The 16,768-nt window shown below is 40.7% G+C and overlaps 2 long non-coding RNA genes across 2 annotated transcripts in view; both read left to right on the top strand.

The window, feature by feature from the left end:
* Positions 1 to 16,768, top strand: part of LOC145736755 (uncharacterized) — a 133,853-nt gene that overhangs the window by 29,565 nt on the left and 87,520 nt on the right. The window lies entirely within an intron of this gene.
* Positions 8,588 to 15,862, top strand: LOC145736757 (uncharacterized). Its single transcript, XR_014180097.1, has 2 exons — positions 8,588 to 8,924; positions 15,746 to 15,862. It is a non-coding gene; the product is annotated as an uncharacterized LOC145736757 (long non-coding RNA).

Here is a 16,768-nt window from a genome sequence, read left to right on the forward strand (position 1 = left end):
GAAAAAGAATCACCAAGATTTATAGAACTTAGCGGCTGTTTTAAAGGCAAGACTACTTGATATTGATTGTTAACAATCTTTATAGATGCTTTAAACATAGCTTCACATGCTTCATGTTCAGATGAAAAACTGATGTGGTACACATAGGCAGAATACTACCATTCTATGACGAATGGACATTGGGAGACATATCAGAAGAAGAAGAAGAGGGGGATGATGAGGAACACAGGGCGCCCAAATCCTCGTAGCAGTAGTAGCAGTACAAAAAAAAAAGGGTAGACAATTCAGAGTAAGGGAAATTAGTAAGGTAGTAGAACATAATTATCGTTAATGAGCACATAACATAGTTTTAAGAAAAAAATATATAAACATATCTTTTTGCATGATGCCGGGCCACACGAAAGCAACGCCACCTAACACACAACACAAGCACCGGACCGAGACAAACCACCTGCCAAAAAAAAAAAAAAAGAAAATCACAGTGTGCACCAATAGACGGCAGAACCAGTACGTCCTGGGAGCTGGTAGCCTTGGTATCCGTGAACTGAGTAACGGCCAAGGATGCTGGAACGTTCAGACGAGCCCTCGGGCGCTTAGCGTAATTAGTGGTTAAAATTATAAGACTTTGGATAAATAAAGGATTCGTTCCACCACATAAACCCACCTGATAGCATGTAAGCGATTTTAGACTTGTACAATTAGGGTATTTTAGTGTCCGGGGCGAACACTTTCTAGGGGAGGGGCATGTAACATAGAAATTACACTAGGTACCGTTACCTTAAGTTGCCCCAGTCTCCCCCAGTACAATGTTTGTGTCAGCAAGATTGGCGAATTGGGGTCATGATGTGAGTATAAATACTGTACCAAAAGCACGTACAGATTACTGATCTCTGGGTTAGTCTGGGTACGCCTATTGTGCAACTTAACGTGGAGCAGTAGGTGACCAAGTGCCACACCCTAGATCAGCCCTAGCAAAGGAAATAGTGTGGGCGCGCAGCTTAAGTTGTCGTTCCAACTTACCTCCCTTTGTTAGGTTCTTCACGTCTTTGCCGGCTCGGTGAATGCCCTCGGACCTAAGTCTAGGGTTCATTCACCACCGCTAAAGCGTTGCCCTCCGTGTATCTTCAGCCTAGCCAGTTTCACATCATGCCCCCAGCCATCTTGGCCATCTGGGGGTAAGATAACTATCTAGACAATAAGGCACAACTACTTAAATAAAGTGGGTTACTTGTGGAATCCTGTGTGTTCTTCCCCCTCAACCAACCCTTAACGTGACAATAGTGACTATTAGTAGGTACATTTCGGTACCAACCACTTGTCCTTGCATGCCGTAGGGACTTTGAAAATTGAATATAATGAATACTGTTACGATTTTCCCGTGGGTTCACACAAAGTCAGTTTAACTTAACAATTAATAAATTTATTAACACTTCAAAACACTCCGTACAATAATTAACACCGCTACTAAAAACACTACTACAATTCCACAATTATTCCACTATTTAAACTTAACCGCGTTCCCTAAATTCACTACTACTGCGGTCGAGACCGCGTCTTTTATATTCGCAAACCACGTTCTAGAATGACCGCGAAACGCTTCGCGGGTTGCCTTGATCATTCAAGAATCTTCCAGGTATGCCGCTTCCTAACTGTGGCCTACTTTAATACGCGCCCGGCCAGATATTGCGGCGCATCGGTTTCATCCCGAGGCGAGCGCTCGTTAAGAAGTATCGAGCATAGTAGGCCCAGACCGTAACACTGCCCCCCTCTTAAAGCTGATCGTCCCGATCCGCTTCATCTAATCCCTGGTATTTCTTGAGTCTGTCCAGATGGACAATTTTCATCTTGCCTTTGGGGCTGCGTTGGACTCTGTACACGACGTCGTTTAACCTTTTTACCACATTGTAAGGTCCCTCCCAAACAGGTGTTAATTTCGGTGATTTGCCTTTCTTCCTCTGAGGGTTAAACAACCAAACTTTATCATCCTTCTGGAACCCTCCCGAATTGGCCCTCAGATCATAACGAGCTTTCATCTTATCGCTAGCTAGATTCAAACTTTCCCTGACCAGATCATGGATGTTCAGTAATCTGTCTTGCAACTCGTCAACGTAGTTCTCGATGTTCGTGCTTTGGCCTGTTGGAGATCCGAACACCACATCACATGGAAGTCGCAGTTCTCGACCAAACAGAACTTTAGATGGTGACTGTCCCGTTGAGTTGTGGACTGCTGCTCTATAAGCCATCAAGAAGAGCGGAATATGCTGGTCCCAATCTTTCTGATGCTGATCAACAACCTTTGAGAGATGTTGCTCTATGGTCTTATTAAATCTCTCGACCATGCCATCCGACTGAGGATGAAGCGGCGTTGTTCGGGTCTTCCTAATGCCTAGCAGGTCACAGAGCCTCTGAAAGAGCTTGGACTCAAAGTTTCGTCCCTGATCAGAAAGTAACTCCAACGGCACACCAAATCTACTGAAGACATTTTCGACGAGAATATCAGCGACTGTGCTGGCTTCTTGATTTGGAATCGCAAACACCTCAGGCCATTTGCTAAAGTAATCCATGGCAACAAGAATGTACTTGTTGCCTCTGTTGGTCTCAGGAAAAGGCCCAGCAACGTCTATGGCTAAACGTTCGAACGGCAATCCTACGTTGTACTGCTTCATAGGTCCCCGGGATCTCGTCTGTGGTCCGTGGCTAGCTGCACAAATGGAACATTGTCGACACCATGATTTCACGTCTTGGCAGTAGTTCACCCAGTAAAAGCGTTGCCGGATTTTGTCCAAAGTCTTATTTACTCCCAAATGAGCACCAGTCTTTCCATTGTGCATTTCCTCCAGTACGTGGTCGACCCTTCCTCTGGGAACTACCAGCTGCTTCCTTATCTCTTTTCCATCGGCACTCTCCCAAGCTCTTTTTAGCAAGCCGCCTTCAACCACAAGCGAGTCCCACTGAGCCCAAAGTGCTTTGAACGTCAGGCCTTTGCTAGAGATTTCTTGACATGTTGGTCTTGGCTCGCTTTGTTCCTTTCTCAACAACAATGGGCCTATGTCGCTGTCTTCTAGTTGATCCTTCCTAATCTCATCGGTACTCCATTCATCATTGGTCTTCAGCTGAACCATTCTGATGGACACAACGCCTTCACGTTGTTCCGCTTTCTGGCAATGTTTGCATTCTTCGGCGCAAGGTCTTCTTGATAGAGCATCTGCGTTATTATGCAGCTTTCCGGGTCGATGCTTGATGTTGAAATTATACTGCTGGAGTTTTTCAAGCCATCTTGCTACTTGTCCTTCCGGTTGTTTCATTCGGAGGAGCCACTTGAGTGCCGCATGGTCAGTCCTTATCAAAAATTCCTGTCCGTACAAGTACTTGTGAAAGTGATCGACTGATTTTACTATTGCCAGTAGCTCTTTTCTCGTTACACAGTAGTTCCGTTCTGCTTTGGTAAGTTTCCTACTGAAGTATTCTATGACATGTTCTTCTCCGTTTTGGACTTGAGACAATACAGCTCCAATACCAGAATTACTGGCATCTGTGTCTAAAATGAACTTTCCTTTTGGTTGTGGATAACTGAGGATGGGACTGGAGCAAAGTGATGCCTTTAATCTTCTGAACGCCTGATCACATTGGGTATTCCAACAGTAGGGCGTTTTGTCCTCAGTAAGTTGATGTAGCGGAGCTGCGATGTTGGCAAATCCTTCCACAAACCGTCTGTAGTAGGTGGCAAGTCCTAGAAAGCTTCTGAGTTCGTGTTTATCCTTTGGTACTGGCCATTCTCTAATTGCTTGGATCTTCTTGTCGTCCGTCTGGATTCCGTCGACCGTCACCACATGCCCAAGAAATTCGACTTGCTTTTGGAAGAACCAACACTTTTTGGCGTTCAATCGAAGATGGGCACCACCTATTCTAGCAAATACTTCTTGCAAGTTGTCCAGATGTTCTTCAAAAGTTTTTCCCATCACCATGATATCGTCCAGATAAACCAAGCAAGTCTTCCAGTTAAGGCCACGAAGCACAATTTCCATTAGTCTTTCAAACGTAGCAGGAGCATTACAAAGTCCGAAGGGCATCACATTGAATTGGTACAGCCCATTTCCAGCAGAAAAAGCAGTCTTCTCCTTATCTTGCTCCTCAATGCCAACTTGCCAGTACCCACTCTTCAAATCTAAAGTAGAAAACCAACAGGATCCTGCCAAAGTCGTCAGTGTGTCGTCGATACGGGGAAGTGGATAGCTGTCCTTTTTGGTCACGTCATTCAGTTTTCGGTAATCTACACAAAATCTGCTTGATCCATCTTTCTTAGTGACCAGAACAACAGGTGATGACCAAGGGCTGCAGGATTCTTCTATAACTCCGTCGTCAAGCATCCTGTCCACTAATTCCTGCACTTCCTGTTGTTTGGCTATTGGTAGTCTCCTAGGTGGTTGTCGAATCGGTTGTGCATTGCCGGTGTTAATTCGGTGTTTTACAATGGTAGTTTTTCCCATATTGTTCGGTGTTCCAAATATGCTACCATGGTCCAAAATCAGTTTCCGAGCCTTCTTCAGTTGTGGTGTTGACAGATGTTTCCAGGTCTTTTCAAGTTCATTTAAGAGCTTGTTTTCCCCCAACTGCTCCTCCTGTTCTGGTAACCCATCGCAATTGGTTGTTTTGACTACAGGCTCGAATACCGCAATAATTTCGCCTTTGTTGATTTTTACGTCGTCTGAAAAAATGTTTGCAACTCTTATTGGGACTTCACTTCCTCCATTTACAAGTGATTTCCCAATGAGGCATCTTCCTGGTCGGTCCGGGTTTCGTACAAGTCCAACACAGCTCCCAGAATTCTGCTCCAATTGTCCAATAATTATTTGCTCGGAATTGCCGCTTATTTTTACTGTCTGAGATGCCAAAACATTAATGGGTGACTCACAGCGGTGACTGGTTGACAGGATGAACTCTTCACTTCCAAACCTTAGGATATTTTGTTCGGGATCAAAAGAAAATCCATGTTGACGAATCAGGTCCATTCCCAGAATAAATTCATCTTCAATATCCGCTACTAACACAGTGTGGTAAAACGTAATCCTTCCAAGGCAAATCTTGACGGTTATTTCTCCTAAAACTTTAGCCGATTCTCCAGTCACAGTGCGCAGGAGAATACTTCTTCGTAAAGGCTTAATTTGACTTTTATCCACAAGGTTTGACCGGATCAAAGATACTGCCGCACCGGTATCCAAAGTAAAAGTAACGTTCATCGCATCCACCTTTCCATCTACGTTCAGGCTTCCCATTGATCTACCCAGGCTTCTGATGGAGATAATTCTGGGGGCTTTGTCTTCGCTAGTCAACATTCGCCCCGTAATGTTGACTAGTGGGAGTTTTCCTGGTCCCTCCTGGATGGTTGTACGTCCCTCGTTGGAGAGCGGGACGGTATCCTTACTCGACAATCTCGTTTGATGTGTCCCGTACGTCCGCATCGATAACACTCCACTCTAGTGATCGGTCGTGACCGTTCTAACTGTGTGGACTGGCCATTTGCTAATGCTGCCATTTGTTGCACTAATTGGCCGAACATTGATTTAATTTCATTCATTGGTGTAGCAGCATGATCGGCTGGCGGTTCTCTCTCCTCTTGAATAGTCACGGCCCTGATCCTTGGCTTTAAGTCATTGCACGCAGCTTCAACTTCCAGCGCTCGAACTAGTAATTCGCTGCTGTTGCTTCCTTTGAACATCTTCAGCATTTTCTTTACTTCCAGATCTCGAATCCCATCTACAAAACACTGTGCCACAAGTTCTTCTTGGATTTCATCCGGGACGGCTGGGTAAGCCAGATGCACAAGGCGACGAATTTCGGCCTCAAACTCTTGTAAATTTTCACCAGTTTTCTGCAGTCTTGCCTTTAATTGTGTTTGGTACACTCCTTTCCTATGCTGATCCCCATAACGTCGTTCTAATGCAGCTACTAATGCGTCATAGTTGCTTTGTTGGGCGATAGGCAGAGTCTGTAACAGCTCCAATGCAGGTCCTCGTAATGCCACCACCAGTGCTACAGCCTTTTCCTCGTTACTCCATCTATTTGCATTTGCAGCGGCCTCAAATTGGAGTTGGTACGTTGCCCATGAAGTTTGACCGTCGTATGTGGGAGGCTTGATCTTGTTGAGCCCGTTTCCGGTGATCACTGTAGAGCTGGCTCCTCTGCTGTCAATTTTCTGCTCTAAGTCACGTAACTTTATCTCGACATCATTCTGAATTTTATTAATGTCCTCCCGAACATCAATCTGAATTTTACTAATGTCGTCCCGAACATCATTAATGTCTTCCCGAACATCCTTTAATTTTTCCTCAACATCACACTCCATCTTTTTAAGACTATGGGTTACATACTCTTGGATTTCTGTTTTGGTCCCCGCTAGAACGTTCAATATTTCGTCGTTACGCTTTTCTTGTCGCTCTCTATCTTCTTGACGCATTTCTATATCTTGTTGTCTCATTCTTTCTTTTTCTTCTTTGTCTTGTTGTCGAATTCTTTCCTGTTCTTCCTTCTCTTGTTGTCGAATCCTTTCTTGTTCTTGTCGAATCCTTTCTTGTTCTTCCTTCTCTTGTTGTCGAATCCTTTCTTGTTCTTCCTTCTCTTGTTGTCGAATCCTTTCTTGTTCTTCCTTCTCTTGTTGTCGAATCCTTTCTTGTTCTTGTCGAATCCTTTCTTGTTCTTCCTTGTCTTGTTGTCGAATCCTTTCTTGTTCTTCCTTGTCTTGTTGTCGATTTTGTTTAAGCATTTCCATAATAGCTGCAAATTGGGCCTCCATGTTTGCACTTTGACGTCTTGTTATTGGCATAAAATAAATTTAACACACCACTGTTCCGAAAATGTCTAGTCCGGTTCTGAACACTGTCTTTAACCCGAAATTTAGTTCCAATTCACGTCGCACTAAAGTCTGATCGCACTTCTGACACCAATTGTTACGATTTTCCCGTGGGTTCACACAAAGTCAGTTTAACTTAACAATTAATAAATTTATTAACACTTCAAAACACTCCGTACAATAATTAACACCGCTACTAAAAACACTACTACAATTCCACAATTATTCCACTATTTAAACTTAACCGCGTTCCCCAAATTCACTACTACTGCGGTCGAGACCGCGTCTTTTATATTCGCAAACCACGTTCTAGAATGACCGCGAAACGCTTCGCGGGTTGCCTTGATCATTCAAGAATCTTCCAGGTATGCCGCTTCCTAACTGTGGCCTACTTTAATACGCGCCCGGCCAGATATTGCGGCGCATCGGTTTCATCCCGAGGCGAGCGCTCGTTAAGAAGTATCGAGCATAGTAGGCCCAGACCGTAACAATACGAATACTAAGCGTATATTTTGTTGGTTTTTCTTGGTTTCTGGACAAACTGTCCCGCCTCCCACATTGTCTTTCTGGCCGATAATAGTGACTATTAGTAGGTACATTTTGGTACCAATCACTTGTCCTTGCATGCCGTAGGGACTTTGAAAATTGAGCATAATGAATACGAATACTAAGCGTATATTTTGATGGTTTTTCTTGGTTTCTGGACAAACTGTCCCGCCTCCCACATTGTCTTTCTGGCCTTTAATAGCGACTATTAGTAGGTACATTTGGGTACCAACCACTTGTCCTTGCATGCCGTAGGGACTTTGAAAATTGAACATAATGAATACGAATACTAAGCGTATATTTTGATGGTTTTTCTTGGTTTCTGGACAACTGTCCCGCCTCCCACATTGTCTTTCTGGCCTTTAATAGTGACTATTAGTAGGTACATTTGGGTACCAACCACTTGTCCTTGCATGCCGTAGGGACTTTGAAAATTGAACATAATGAATACGAATACTAAGCATATATTGTTGGTTTTTCTTGGTTTCTAGACAAACTGTCCCGCCTCCCATATTGTTTTTCTGGCCTATAATAGTGACTATTAGTAGGTACATTTTGGTACCAATCACTTGTCCTTGCATGCCGTAGGGACTTTGAAAATTGAACATAATGAATACGAACACTAAACATATATTGCTGGTTTTTCTTGGTTTCTGGACAAACTATCCCGCCTACCACATTGTCTTTCTGGCCTTTAATAGTGACTATTAGTAGATACATTTGGGTACCAACCACTTGTCCTTGCATACGTAAACAAAACTACAATATTTACAATCATACAAAATTTACAAAGTTGCCAAGAACCAAATTATTGAAGGAATTAACAAGAAAAAAAAAACAAAATTGAAGTTGAATTTAAAATAAAATGAAAAATCAAGATAAATTTGAAATTTAAAAAAAAACAGGAAAAGTTTTCCCAGTGCCAAACCGTCTCTAACTGCCCTTACCAGTTCTTAAGACGATGTTTGGGTCCTGGAACCTCCAGTATCCTCTTCCCAGTAGTCAGTAGTGGCCACCGCTGATTTCCAGGTAGGAAATGGGGTCCAGAGACTGGTGACAGGTACCTAAGGCAGAAAACAGCAGAACACCAGGGAAAACGAACAAACAGCTTCAACACTTGTTCCGGCAACCAAAAAGGTGACCAGAGGTGATGACAAGTGTTGAAGTTGTTTAGAGCAAACTAATATAACTAAAAAAATAAAAATAAAATAAAATTGAATAAAACTAAATCAAGTGAGGAATTGTGGTGGTTCGATTCTGACCTTTTGAGACTCTGTGGCCGGTGGTCGGCTTTTCCAACACGTGGGTTGGTCCGGAAAACTCTGGACAAAGCAGTCCCGGTCAGGCTGATTCAGTCCCCGATTGAAATGTTATTCGGTCGGGAAAACCCTTGAAATTCCGGTCGGAAAGGTCTTTGAAATTCCGGCTAGAAAAGTCTCTGAATCTCCGGTTGGAAAAGTCCCTGAATCTCCGGTTGGAAAAATCTCTGAATATCCGGTTGGAAAAATCTCTGAATATCCGGTTGGGAAAAGTCCCTGAATCTCCGGTTGGGCCGAACACAATGCTGTATTGGAAAATTGGGCCGATACAAAATAATTCAAAAGAACTAACAATAAAACCAATTTACCTGTAATTCGGCCAAATGTTTACGGATTAAAAATTCAAATTCACACACGCGCCACACCGCTCAGAAAAAAGTCAGATGTCGGCAGTTCGGGTGCTGTAGTGGTAAAGAGACCGATATCACAAAGTGGGGTGATTAAATAGGCCACATGGCACCTGACACAAAGAAACACGACCACAAACCGACGCTTCCCCGACAAAAATCGAAACCAATCACGTGACTACGGCACCTGATAACTTATCAGGTCACGCACCCACATTTACAACAAAATGTGCACAAAGTGCAATTGGAGGATTTAAGCGATCGGAATCGGTCTACTAGTGTAACTAGGCCCATGTACATTAAAAACACAAATCAAACGAGTTAACGGACGAAAACTCTATTTTGTACGTAACACACTCGCCTAAGTAACCAAAAAAAAAAATTAAACTTGTTCAATTTTTTTTTTTAAGTGAAAAAGCACCTCGAAACTGACCTGAAGAAAAGCAAACCAAAAGACGATAAACCACCAAAATCAAGAAAACAAATGATGGGCGCCAGTATACCATTTGAAGGAGGCATACAACCTTTCAAGCGAAAATGAAGCTCATCACAGCTATGAAGTAGCTCTGAAGAGAAAAAAAAAAAAAAACACAAGGTACCAGTTGACTCGCTCCAGTCTCCCACTCAAACAATATTCCAGGAGAAGTCGTCATGCCCTACAAATCTCTAACCGGTTTAAGTCCAGAAAATTAAAACGGGGTTGAACATGAAACCAACGTTGCGTAAACCTCGTTATGTGAAAGGAAACCTCATTCATTGGTCTCGGTAGAGATAAACAGAGACAGGACTCAACGCTCAGGAAAACCACAGAAAGAGAAACCAAAACAAATCACCTGGCAGGTGGAAATGAAATAAAGAAAACTAACAGGAAAGAGAAGACAATCGTCCACCAACAAAAGGAAAGGTTTTTGATAGGAACCCTCTCTAGAAAACCCGAAAAATACACCGAACGGTTAGTGTATTAGTAACCACACAAAAATTAAATCTACTGGGGTGTTCCGAACGAAACCACTGACGCCAAATCCCACTCAACCAAGCAATTGGGGCTGAGGTCGAACACAGTAGAAAGTCTCCGTACTCCAGGGCCATGAAGGTACTTACAGGGACTCTAAGACTTTCCCCCCATGAACTACCCTCCTTAGAAGTTAAGTGACTATGGCGGCACCCAATTCCGCTCAGCCCTTTACAACAAAGCAAAGTGGTTACAAAGTCAAATCCGGTAAAAGTCAAAATCAGGTAAATTGTCAAAACTGACAACAAGACAAAATAGAGAATAGAAAAAAAAACGAAATTCCCTACATGTACGCAAGATTAAACATTAACGCATACAAGTTGCGGGGAAAAACAATTGACACAATCGAGCAAAAGAAAAATTGACTCCCTGACACTCCTAAATCGTCCCAAGAACCCTGACCACACGGTAACACTCGTTCCTGAACAAAAAACTAAGAGGAGTATCCAAAACGGGAAAAATCAATAAAGTCACAATTGAGGAAAAATATACTCCCTGACACTCCCAAATCATTCCAGGAACCCTGACCACACGGTAACACTCATTCCAGAACAAACAAATAAAGGGGAGTATCCAAAGCGGGAAAATCAATCAATTAAAGTCACAATCGAGAAAGATTAAATCCAATAATAAACAAGTCAAATTAAATTAAATTAAAAATGATACACGATGTTAAAATGTGTTATTCTGGGTAATACGGTATCCACAGAATCTTTCAATTAAACAATTGAGTATATAAGTACCCGCCACTGTCCCTTAATAATAATAATAATAATAATAATCTTTATTGTGCAAAATATATCTACATCTTACACAAAAGGCTGCCATTCGCAATAGCGTTCTTCCATGGAGCCCGCAAGTAGCATTACACTAACAATTCATATACAGAAAAAAAAAAAAAAAAAAAACATATCCCAAACCACTACATATAATCCGACTTAATGATTACAGTTTTGTAAGTACAATCAAACATTGCGCATTTCTTCAAGAAATATGTTTTTTAATCCATTTCTAAGTACCGTTCTGGAATAATTTATTAGTGGCTGATAGAGTGCTGAGTTCAATATTTGAATGGACACATACTCAAAACTATTCTCAAATTTAGCAGTCCTATGGTATGGGATATCATATTTAACAATACCTCTCATGTTTCGTTCACACCTGACAGATCTAAGAACAAACATGTCATACAAATATTTTGGGATGGCGGTAATAATAACTTTTTGAACAAATAATATAAAATGCAGTCTAACTCTCAAGTTAACTTTCAAAACATCTTTTTGAATGTATAAAGGAGTTATATGATCGAATCTATTATAATTATATGCAAACCGCATACACATATTCTGTATTTTTTGAATTTTATTTTTCAGTTCTACAGTTAGGTAACTATAATAAACTACGTCGCAATAATCAAACTGTGACATAACAAGCGTGTCAATTAGTTTAAACTTGACACTCTGCGGAAGTATGAAGAAATAAACGATACCTTAAGAAACCTACGATAATAAACTATCAAACCGACAAGTCTACGAATTTGCGTAGTATTTTTAGGAACAGGGTAATCCAAAATAGCAGAAACTTTATCAGGGTTGGTCCTAAGCCCATCACGATCAACAATATAACCTAAAAATTTGAGAGACGACCTACAAAATTGACTTTTGTCCAAATTAATAGTCAAAGCAGCATCCTTAAGACGCATAAATAGTTTTTTCAAAATCTCACAGTGTGTGTCAAAGTCAGGTGTGACAATAATAATGTCATCAAGATAATAAAATACATAAGGCTCTAAAGCCGGTCCTATAACCATGTCCATTAATCGACACATACTTTGGGCACTATCATTCAATCCAAAAGGTAAAACTTTATAATGGAAAAGCCCTCTACCATGCACTGCAAAAGCGGTTTTCTCTTTTGAAGTGTCATCAAGTGGAATTTGGTGAAAAGCTTGCTTTAAATCGATTGAAGACAGGAATTTCGCATCTCGAACCTTGTTGACAATAGAATCGATAAGAGGCATTGGATATGCACTAGGAATACTAACAGAGTTAAGCTTCCGGGCATCGAAGCACACTCTAAATGAGCCATCACTTTTTTTGACAAGCCACATAGGCGAACACCAAGGTGAATTAGAAGGTTCTATTATACCAAGCTCTAGCATTTCATCCACCTGCTCGTTAAGACACTTTTGCATTGCATATGATAATGGGTATTGTCTCTGTTTGACAGGCTTTTCATTACCGGTGTTAATGGTATGTTTAATTAAATGGGTTAAACCCAATTTATTTTTTGGTGCAATAGTTTTATACAGATCCTTGATCTTATTAAGTTCTTCAGTCTGTGTCAAAGTTAACTCTTCAGCGGACTGAATCTTATTTATAACAGACACTGAATTAAAGATTGATTGATATGACAGGTTTCTAAAATTTAATTGAATATTAAATGCTTTAAGAAAATCAATGCCCAAAATCAACTCATGTTTTAAAGAAGGAATAACTAAAACTTTCAACAGTCTGGTAACATTACCTAAAGTTATAGGAGCCCAAAAATAACCTGACACACTCTGTAAGTTTCCGTCAGCAGTAGTGACGTGAAATGACGAATCTTCGGTCAAACATAAGTCTACGTCTTTAAGTATCTGCAGACCATCAAAACCCAGAATAGAGATAGAACTACCAGTATCGATCAAAGCCAAAAACGAACAATCAGAAATTCTAACATTTAAATATGGACGGTCATCAAACGATTTTTTAGCACAAACAGGATTAACGGAAATTTCCGTGGACAAAGACAACGCACCGTCTTCAGTAACTTGACTATCACCAACAATAGGAACTTTTTCAGACATAAAAAATTTCACTTGGTCCAACCATTTATGCCAATCCAAAAGATCAGTCACTACTGACTGTCTTTTTTGTTCTCTTTCTTTTGAAAATTTTTTGTCGACCTGACAGAAGGATTGTTGGTCTTCCTGCCAGGTCTTGTGACGTTTTTTGAACAATTAGGACAGTTGGACTTCGTAAAATTTTCTTTACCACAACTGTAGCAATACAAACTCCTTTCGGCAGTACATTCAGTGTTTATATGACCGCGTTTCCTACAATTCCAACAAACCACACTGGAGGAAACAGAACTAATATTTCCAGAAAAGCCTGGCCTACTAAGATCAGGTTCCATTAAATTACCTCTATGTGTAGTTGGTCGGTACTGATTTGAAACATAGAGACTGTTCTCTATTCGTTTACACAAAGAAGTCAAGTCACTGACAGCAGTTATGTCATGCAATGCCAAAGTCCTAACATAATCCGGCATTAAATTTTCTCTGATAATGTCTACAACTTCTTTTTCAGAAGGAGCCTCAGTTAATCGATTAAAAAGACCCTCCATAGAACTAATAAATAAACAAACTGGTTCTTTAGGGTTTTGTTTCCTAGCTTTGATTTCTTCTAATAAGTTTCTATCATAGTGGTCACGCAAAAAAGTCTCTTTTAATTTACCCACTAAATCATCCCAATCAATAAAACGCCCCTTTTTATGATGATTATACCACCAAGTCCAAGCTTGCGAATCAAAAAGGTCTCCAGCGGAAGCAAAAACCTCATCTGTTGAGCAGCCACGAGACATTCTAAAGGTTTCTACCTTTTCAAGAAAAGCCATTAATGAACCCTCGCCAGTAAACTTTTGCAGTCCCCATTTATGTACAGGCACAGACTTGCTAACAACCTGATTAACTGCATTAGCATTAAAACTGACAGAACCCAAATTTGGGTCAAGAGGAGTTGAAGCAGCTGGAAAAACTTTAGCATCGAGATCACCTTCCAAAGTTAATATCTCAACATATAAATCATTCTTCCTTTGAGTTTCCTCATCAGAAGTATGATTCATACGATTAAGTCGGCCTGAGACATGCCAGAGCCGAGTTGAAATGTTCTTGTATGAAGGATCACTAGATGTACCGGTAAAACCTACTATTTTAACCTTAATTGATGCAATAGATAACACCAGCTCCTTTTCATCAAAATGAAATTGAAATGGGTTCGACACTTGACAAATACTACGATTGGCATTTTCTTGAGCCAGCAGTCCCCTCAAAATTTTACGTCTCTGATCAACAGTACCCAATGGCTTCATAGATCTGATAGAAATTTCATAATCTAGCTCATGGGCTTTCAAGGCATTAATTTGGAGAGCCATTATTAAAATTTCTAGTTTAACCCCAAAAACTAAATAAACACAAGAGATATATAAATTTTACAGCTAAAGCGCAACAAAAACAACTGACTTGGACAACAATCAAAAACTTGATCACTACTTGTGATCCAAGTTACTCAAAACTGATTAAATAAATCAGTCAATCAATAATTAAACACTTAATCAAATTAAGGGAAATTAAAATTGTCCAAATTAGTACAAATAAAATCTCTACCAAAAGAGAAAATTAATTCGCACTTTTAACTGCAAAACCGAACCACAATGTTATAGGTAAAACTACAAAAAAACTTAAGATAACGGGGAAAACCTGAAACTTCGGTCTAAAAATAGATTGGCACGGTCACAAGCAAAGCAAAAGGTAAAAATGCAACGATAATACGATAAACCAGCAATTCCAAACTTGACACTCTTTAATTTAAGAATAAATATCTTAAACAATCAACACGTCTGGCACCGTGAAAAAACTAAGTAAATATTGTAGCCATGCAAAAATACACATGCACAAACAAGGCAGTCTGATAACCCACAATCCAAGCGTGCTCAATCCACTAAAAATCAAAAAGGCCCCACGTTGGGCGCCAATTTGTTATAATGAAACCTGACGTTAATGAGATTTCAACATTTTTTTAATTAGATACCTCAAGGTCGTGGATTAATTGCATGAGTTCATAACTAGCTATAGATGAACACACTTGGACATACTGCAGGAAATCAAACGAACTATTTGTTGTATGTGTACACGTGTATATTACAAATTAAAAAAACAAAACTACAATATACAATAAGTTGCCAAGAACCAAATTATTGAAGGAATTAACAAGAAAAAAAAAAAAAAAAAAAACAAAATTAAAGTTGAATTTAAAATAAAATGAAAAATCAAGATAAATTTGAAATTTAAAAAAAAACAGGAAAAGTTTTCCCAGTGCCAAACCGTCTCTAACTGCCCTTACCAGTTCTTAAGACGATGTTTGGGTCCTGGAACCTCCAGTATCCTCTTCCCAGTAGTCAGTAGTGGCCACCGCTGATTTCCAGGTAGGAAATGGGGTCCAGAGACTGGTGACAGGTACCTAAGGCAGAAAACAGCAGAACACCAGGGAAAACGAACAAACAGCTTCAACACTTGTTCCGGCAACCAAAAAGGTGACCAGAGGTGATGACAAGTGTTGAAGTTGTTTAGAGCAAACTAATATAACTAAAAAAATAAAAATAAAATAAAATTGAATAAAACTAAATCAAGTGAGGAATTGTGGTGGTTCGATTCTGACCTTTTGAGACTCTGTGGCCGGTGGTCGGCTTTTCCAACACGTGGGTTGGTCCGGAAAACTCTGGACAAAGCAGTCCCGGTCAGGCTGATTCAGTCCCCGATTGAAATGTTATTCGGTCGGGAAAACCCTTGAAATTCCGGTCGGAAAGGTCTTTGAAATTCCGGCTAGAAAAGTCTCTGAATCTCCGGTTGGAAAAGTCCCTGAATCTCCGGTTGGAAAAATCTCTGAATATCCGGTTGGAAAAATCTCTGAATATCCGGTTGGGAAAAGTCCCTGAATCTCCGGTTGGAAAAATCTCTGAATCTCCGGTTGGGCCGAACACAATGCTGTATTGGAAAATTGGGCCGATACAAAATAATTCAAAAGAACTAACAATAAAACCAATTTACCTGTAATTCGGCCAGATGTTTACGGATTAAAAATTCAAATTCACACACGCGCCACACCGCTCAGAAAAAAGTCAGATGTCGGCAGTTCGGGTGCTGAAGTGGTAAAGAGACCGATATCACAAAGTGGGGTGATTAAATAGGCCACATGGCACCTGACACAAAGAAACACGACCACAAACCGACGCTTCCCCGACAAAAATCGAAACCAATCACGTGACTACGGCACCTGATAACTTATCAGGTCACGCACCCACATTTACAACAAAATGTGCACAAAGTGCAATTGGAGGATTTAAGCGATCGGAATCGGTCTACTAGTGTAACTAGGCCCATGTACATTAAAAACACAAATCAAACGAGTTAACGGACGAAAACTCTATTTCGTACGTAACAACCTCCAGTATCCTCTTCCCAGTAGTCAGTAGTGGCCACCGCTGATTTCCAGGTAGGAAATGGGGTCCAGAGACTGGTGACAGGTACCTAAGGCAAAAAACAGCAGAACACCAGGGAAAACGAACAAACAGCTTCAACACTTGTTCCGGCAACCAAAAAGGTGACCAGAGGTGATGACAAGTGTTGAAGTTGTTTAGAGCAAACTAATATAACTAAAAAATAAAAATAAAATAAAATTGAATAAAACTAAATCAAGTGAGGAATTGTGGTGGTTCGATTCTGACCTTTTGAAACTTTGTGGCCGGTGATCGGCTTTTCCAACACGTGGGTTGGTCCGGAAAACTCTGGACAAAGCAGTCCCAGTCAGGCTGATTCAATCCCCGATCGAAATGTTATTTGGTCGGGAAAACCCTTGAAATTCCGGTCGGAAAGGTCTTT

The sequence above is a fragment of the Ips typographus genome, linkage group LG12 (genome assembly GCF_016097725.1).
Source record: "Ips typographus isolate SLU linkage group LG12, UJ_Ityp_2.0, whole genome shotgun sequence".
Lineage (NCBI taxonomy): Eukaryota > Metazoa > Arthropoda > Insecta > Coleoptera > Curculionidae > Ips > Ips typographus.